This window comes from Solanum pennellii, chromosome 12 (assembly GCF_001406875.1).
Source record: "Solanum pennellii chromosome 12, SPENNV200".
NCBI lineage: Eukaryota > Viridiplantae > Streptophyta > Magnoliopsida > Solanales > Solanaceae > Solanum > Solanum pennellii.
Genome location: NC_028648.1, coordinates 49216308 through 49223792, shown reverse-complemented (window position 1 = coordinate 49223792; position 7485 = coordinate 49216308). Strand labels below are relative to the sequence as shown.

The window sequence follows — 7485 nt, the reverse complement described above, 5'->3', positions numbered from 1 at the left end:
TTGGACTGGATCTTCTCCTTCATGTCTTGATGCCTTGAAGTTCCGGCATGGACTAGCTGTTTATTATTTTAGCTTCTTAGATATTCTTAGATTTAGTAATTTGAGGATAGATGTTCTTGTGGTGATGACTTCCAGTTTTTGGGACAAATAGTATTGAGTTTTTAGAAGTTATTTAAACGATTTTCATTAATGAGTTTTAAGTCTTCCGCATTATATTTTGTTATTTATGGTTGAAATGTTAGGGTATAGATTGGTTGGTTCGCTCACATAGTAGGATAAGTGTGGGTGCCACTCGCGACCCGTTTTGGGTCGTGACAGTTTTAGTGACTGCCCACATTGTACCTGCATAGAAATCTGCATAAAGATACCTTCGATAGTTCTATATCAATAATCATATAGTTATATAATCAAAAAACTTGGAAAAGAACTGAATTAATAGACATACTTTCTGGACATGCAAGGATTAGTCGTGGACCTATTATGTTGTTGTGTCCTCTTCATTTCACACATATCACATCTGTTGGAAGCTGAATTTTCCTGATCATCATATTATACAAAGTAAGGCATGTCTCATTCATATCAAACTAAGCAGCATATAAAAAATGGTAGTGCCCGAGTTTAAGCATGTTAACCTTGATGTATAAGAAGAATATCAACATGAGTATCAGCATGAGTAGGCTATATGTCAAATCATATAGCTAAAGATTAGCATGTTTATTCATTACAACAGAAAAACAAGAGTCATCAATCAAGTTGAACGAGCTTTCCCCAATCACAAAATTATCGAAATGCAAACTTTCAACATATATTCAACAAAAAGTATCTTTTGGATAGATAGATACATGGCCTAATATAGATGCAAAAAGAAGGGAAATTTGCAGTATATCTGTGATAGTTGAAAAGGATGGGGTTTCCATGGCTCACTACAATGTTATCAAAAGTAGCCTTACGATAATACAGTAACACAATCACAAGAATAAATAGCAGAAGCTTGAGAGAAGTAACAGAAACTTGGTTGGAAATAAAAATAAATTGCAGCAGCTTCAAAATAGTTTATATGCACTCACCTTCTATTGGAGAAATTTTGAAATGTTCGCCCATATTAATTTATATACCATCAACTCCACAGTATTCATTCTCTTCAGGCAATTTTATCTTCTTCTCATCGACTACGTACCCTCACTTACAATGCACAAATTGAAAATATATCCATAATCAATAGAATACAGTTGAAAATCAAAGCACTAGATAAAGAACATAACAATGAAATAGAAAAAGTGATGTACACTTGGAAAAGTCAGTAAGGAGTGTAGTAGTACCCTCCTATAGGTGGCACTCCAATGCCATTTATTGGTGCCATGCAATAAGGTATCTCAGATGGTTTTGTACCATAGTATCCACCACTGCTGATCTTGGACAAACTCGTTGGTCCTTGCATCCCATTTCTAGCGTATTGCTGCCATACAATTTTCTCGTGTACAATTTTCAACATTAATTCAAATACATGATGATCTTCAACAATTCTAACAATTGCAGACAGTAATGTGCATAGCAATAAGCATTTTGACATGCTATAATCAATAAATAGCAATTTCAAAGTTAAAAGGTGAGTGAATTGAGGGAAAGACGATGACATTAAAACTTCCAGATAGAAAGCAAAATTTATATGACAGTGAATTTAGTGAGACTCTGCATTTCAGAAGGAGCAGCTAATTGGGGAAATTGGAAAGGAGCGGTGGCTTGTCAAGTTCAGGGTTGACATATACAATTAGATGATACCAATTGTGTGAGGTCAAGGATTCAATAGGCAGCTGTAGCTATAAACAATTGTGATTGATACTAACACGATGTCACCATGTTTGATGTTCCTACTTCACAATCATGAATCACCTACAAATAAGGTTACTATCCTAATAAATCAAATAACTAAGATATAGAGAAACTATTGTATCCCCAGATTACTAAATCAACTTCCAAGACTTCAACTAACATAAGAAACAGAATGCAAAAAAAATTGATACAGTATTTCTCACTCTTCACTCTTCAGTTATATTAAATTACATAAGAATTCTCTGGCAGAGAACTATTCTTTTTGACAAAGAAAACATCTCTTTTAACGGGCCCTATCTGTTTTCAATAATAATTCTATAGAATCTAGGATCATATGGAAAAACTATGTTTTCATTCTTCTGGAGAAATAAAAGCTCATAGTCTGAACATGTATTAACATGGCCATAGCTGTTGGATGATATATTTTAGATGAAATAGTTGTAGAAATAGAATAGAATCAGTAACTAGTATCGAAACTTACTTTTGATATGTAACATATATCAGCATCAGAATCGTCTGAAGGTAGGAATTTTTCATAAGTTACTTAAAATATCCCATTGAGAGCCCCAAGAATGTCTATGCCAGACTTTAGCTCGTTTTGCGTGTCGTTGATTTCAGCTTCTGTAAAAAAAACAATATATTTTCCTTTTGGATAGACATTATGGGAGTCAGAAAAATTGAAATTGTACATCTAACCTTCATGTCCACTAAATACGTCTCCATTATCTTTAAAGTTTCTTCGAACAAAACAATGGATAAACATGTATGACAACTGGTGTAATATATCAGCAATTTTTACGGCTTTGTCTTATAAAAGATGCCCTAGCTGGTCATACAAAGTGTTTGACGTAGCTTGAGCATAAAAGCTTAGGCATTATTCAGCACATGATAATCAAATCACACATCATAGTATTTCAGGGTCCCAAGCCATGAGCATCCTACTTTCTTCATATAAACTGCCGCAAAGTCTAACTTATCAAATTATCATACATGTTGAAATTGCAGAAAACGATATCCTACCGACCAGTTTATTCATTACCATGTAGTGTGCTAATTCTATTCTAGACCAGCCTCTAATTACCCAAGAGTTATAATGACCAACCAAAATAAGCTTAATATTAGTATATGTACATCTTTCACATTGTAAAATGACAGAGAGGGAGAGAGAATTGATCATTTTATATCACATGTAAATCAGTAGCCTAACTCATAACAGAGACCTCAATACCAAAATGTCAACAGACCTTTGGATACCCATTACTTCCATAATCAGCCAGTCTACTAGATAGGAAAAATGACAATATCCTTTAATCTGGTGCACATCTTCAGATTATTTTTTAGACTTCTTAATCTCGCAGAAACAACTAGACTTTCGAAGAATGTTAAGATTTCCATCTAATATGTGATTGATCAAGACAATTAAACTATCTTAGAAACAAGAAAGTCACTCAAAGGACCAGATAAAAGACTGATTGTTAATTACAATTTGCATATGACATTCTAGAGCAGTCATTACTATATTATTAATTGTTGATACATATTCCAGAAGCACAGGAATAACAATCATCCCTGTGGAAATTGTTTAATTAAAATAAAAATGCAATATCTTCCCGTGCCATGTTAACTATACAAGTCACTTTTAGCACCTCAAATCTGTCATACTGTCACACCTACTGACATGTGCATTTGGATTCTGCTAGGATAAGCCATCATAAATAATTTTTTCTATTTTATCATCTAATGTGCTAATTACTATACATCTATACTAACAATTGCATTTTACGACAAGGTATCCATACTTGACATAGCTCAAGCAAAACCCCTCATTTTAGCAAAGATTCCATTTTCATACCTTTAATCCTTAACAACATCCATGTAACATTTCCACAAAAAGGGCCACTCCATAGAACAATACTATCAACATTCAAAGGTTTATTCTCTATCATAAGTAACATAAAGAGGAAATGGAAAGTGAACTTGAAGATTATTTGTTTTGATGGAGTCCAGATTTTCTTAACTGCATCACTACGTGATATGTCAAAAGTACCAACAAATTTTTGCAGAGCTGGTGAAATCGATTGAGGTTTCAGTATGCCTTCAGAACGACCTTTTCCAGCCACGGTTGTTGTGGTTGCCGGAGATGTCTTTCGACGGAGGTCTTTGCTTCAGCCATTAGAGTTCTGAAATAGTTTCCGAAAACCCTAGATGATGCCATGGTTTTCCTTGGATTCTACAAAAACCCTAGAAGATGAGAGTTAGAGTTGTTTATATTGAGAGTTTTTTAATTTATTTTGTATGAGTTCCTTTTTTGGCTAATTGAAAATAAGAGGGGAAGTTAAATATGTTGACGGGGATAAAATATCGGGAAAATTACATGGAATGGCAACCATCCCCAAGTAATTAGCTAATAAGGGTATAGTTTAATTTATTTACTCTCAATAACTATAGTTTTATTTTTTTTGTCATAATTAACGAGACCCACCACCTTTTTGTATACCCAATCATAAAAAAAAAGTTATCTTTTTATATATAATTTTATCAAATCAATTTTATCTTTCCTACACCCATTCCATATCTTTCTCCTAAAATCACTCCTCCACTTCTATTTTGAATTTTGAATTTTGGAAAATTTCACGATATCCCTGTTGTCTTACTTTCATTAATCTAATTTTTTTAAATTTTTTTCCTTCATCAACATAATTATATATGTATTATTTTTCTTAGTTTTTTCATATTTTTTTTTTAAAATTCTTTCTTTCTTCTCAGTTTAAAGTTCTTCAAAATGAGAATAAAGGATTCATCTCCATATATGAGGATTACCAGAGGTATGTCATTGCATGTCAATATTGTTGATAATCCACCTTCGTTTTCAATTGAGTTATTTCAGGATTTTGGGGTCAATGTAGGGTATATGACAAAACATAAACAAGTTCAAGTTGAACAATATCTTGAATAGAGATTCAAGAAAAAAATGACCCAATGACAATTCAGAAAGTCATCAACAATGCGAAATTTAGCGGCATTAAGATAGTTGAAGGTTGAAGCAAGAGAAAAGTCAAAAACATAAATTTAGACGAGATTGGATCTATCTCATCAAAACTGGACAGAACTAGACAAATCTGAAGAACATCAGGTTGTGTAATTTATATACAAATTACTAAAGTTATGTATATAGTGGGTTGTGTATTAAGGTAATATATACAAAGTATTATGAGATATTTGTTATTTGTATACAAATATTTGTATAAAAGAAATTTGTTAATCATTGTATAATACATATATAAAATTATAGTATATTATACAAATTCGTCGATATATACAAAAAATTATGAACATGATAAAATATTGTATATATAAACATTACACACTAAATACACAAACATATTTCAAGCTTACCATATATACAATTGACAAATGAATATTATACAATCATTTTGATCATTAATTTTTTTTAAAAACATGAAATTACGTATGTACATATACAAATATAATCCATATACCAAATTATTGTATATTATACAAATCCGTAGATATATACTATAAAAAAATGAACATAATAAAATATTGTATACAAATAAACTACAGAAAATAATTAAGAACAAATACAACACACTTTTTATTTAAAAAAACAAACATGATTGTCATATATACATTTTTCATATTTATGATGATCACATATACATTTAATAATACATAATAAATTACACATGAAATTGTATAAAAAATTATTTACAATTTCTCAAATATATACAATAGAATCAATGTATATATATACAAATAAAATCATCAACGTCTAAGTGTTTCATACGACTTATTTTTTAATAAAATTGAGGAAATATTTGATTTTGAATGGTTAGCTTAAATAATGGGATTGTGTAAATGTTTGTTACCTTATTTAGAGATATTGTTACCATTCAATGAATAAGTAAAATATTAAATAAATTAAAAATAAAAAAATATTTTATACAAATTAAAAGATACATAACAAACTAAACTATACCCATAAAATGTAATTATGTAAACTACACCCATATAATGTTATTTAATAAATTATGTTTGCTATATATGAAATTTTCCCTAAAATATCCTAGTGGAAATTTTAGGAAATCTATGAGGCCACACTCTGGACAAGGCCTGTAAAGTGTTGCCTTTAGTATTTTTGGGTACACTTTTAAAGTGTAGCCTTAGTTTTTAGGTTTTGACAACGGTAACATTAGTAACATTTGTAAAGTGTGCTCTTTTATGGTATAGGCTACATTTTGTAAGCGCATTCAAATCATAATATAATTGTCAACACTTGTTTACATATGTGAATGCACTTTTAATGTGTGGTACTTTTATTATTTTATAAATAACACTTTATAAGAGCCTGTTTGGCTCAGCTTAAAAGCTGGTCAAACTGACTTAAAAGTTGGTTTTTGACTTATTTAGCTGTTTGGCAATACTCAAAATAACTTATTTTAAGTTAAAAAAAAAACTTATTTTTAAGCCAAAAGTTAAAAGCTGGGGTAGGGGTGCTTTTTTTTTTTAGCTTATAAGCTGTTTTAAGTTGACCACATTTTTACCTTTTTGCCCTTAATATTCTTATACAATCTCCAAATTACCCACATAACCCTAACATCTCTTTCTTCCATAACCCTTAATATTTTTGCCCTCAATATTTTTAGACAATTATTATTATCTATGGATGAAACTAAAATAAATCTTAAATCGTTCTTTGATCTATTCAAATTATATATCTTTAAAATCTATGATAAGTTTATATTCCTCTTATAAATAATTTGTGATGAGAAAGAAATATGTGAATGATAGCAAAATATAATTATTTATGGCTGTAAAATATAAATTAATTAACTTTTATTATGTTAACAACTTTTGAGGGTATTTCAGACATTTTGATTTAAAAAGCTGTTTATCAGCACTTATTTGCCAAAAACACATCAACAACTTTTTTTTTAACTTCAGCACTTTTATCCAAACGCATAACTGCTTATTTTAAAAATAAGTTTCAGCACTTTCAAAAGTACTTTTTTAAAGCTGCTTTTATTAAGCCCATCCAAACGGGCCCTTAGTAGTGAATTATACTGTATATATAAAGTAAATTTGTATTTATGTGAATATATATATATATATATATATATATATATATATATTTTGAACCCCATCAATGACATGAAAAATGAGATAGTCCAGTGACAGTTTCCTTCAAAACTAATCTTTGACGTCTAGGATTGAAATCCTTCAGATAGCATTTTACTTTTACTTTTTTAGTTTCAGATATTTTCTTTTAATTCCAATTTCGTGTATATATATATATATATATATATATATATATATATATATCACCTTAAAAGCATGAACTCTCAAATTTAAATGTTGAATTACTATAACACCCCCAATTAAAAGTACTCAATTTATTATTATATTAAAGTAGATACCTTTCACATTATAGGGTTGTGACTTTTTCAATAAGTTGTGACTTTTCCAAAGGGTTGTGACATTTTCAATGAGTTGTGACTTTTCAGAAGGGTTGTGATTTTTTAAAGTGTTGTGACTTTTCCGATTGGTTGTGACTCTTCTGATAAGCAATGACTTTTTCAAAAGGTTGTGACTTTTCTGATAAGACACAATTAGCACCGATTCATACCACTATTT

At 30.1% G+C, this 7485-nt stretch overlaps 1 long non-coding RNA gene across 1 annotated transcript; it reads right to left on the bottom strand.

The window, feature by feature from the left end:
* Positions 1–1042: 1042 nt before the first annotated feature.
* Positions 1043–4153, bottom strand: LOC114075398. The gene is made up of 3 exons (XR_003575850.1): positions 2312–4153; positions 1320–1471; positions 1043–1182 (listed from the first exon to the last, which is right to left on the bottom strand). It is a non-coding gene; the product is annotated as an uncharacterized LOC114075398 (long non-coding RNA).
* Between the last annotated feature and the right edge of the window lie 3332 nt (positions 4154–7485).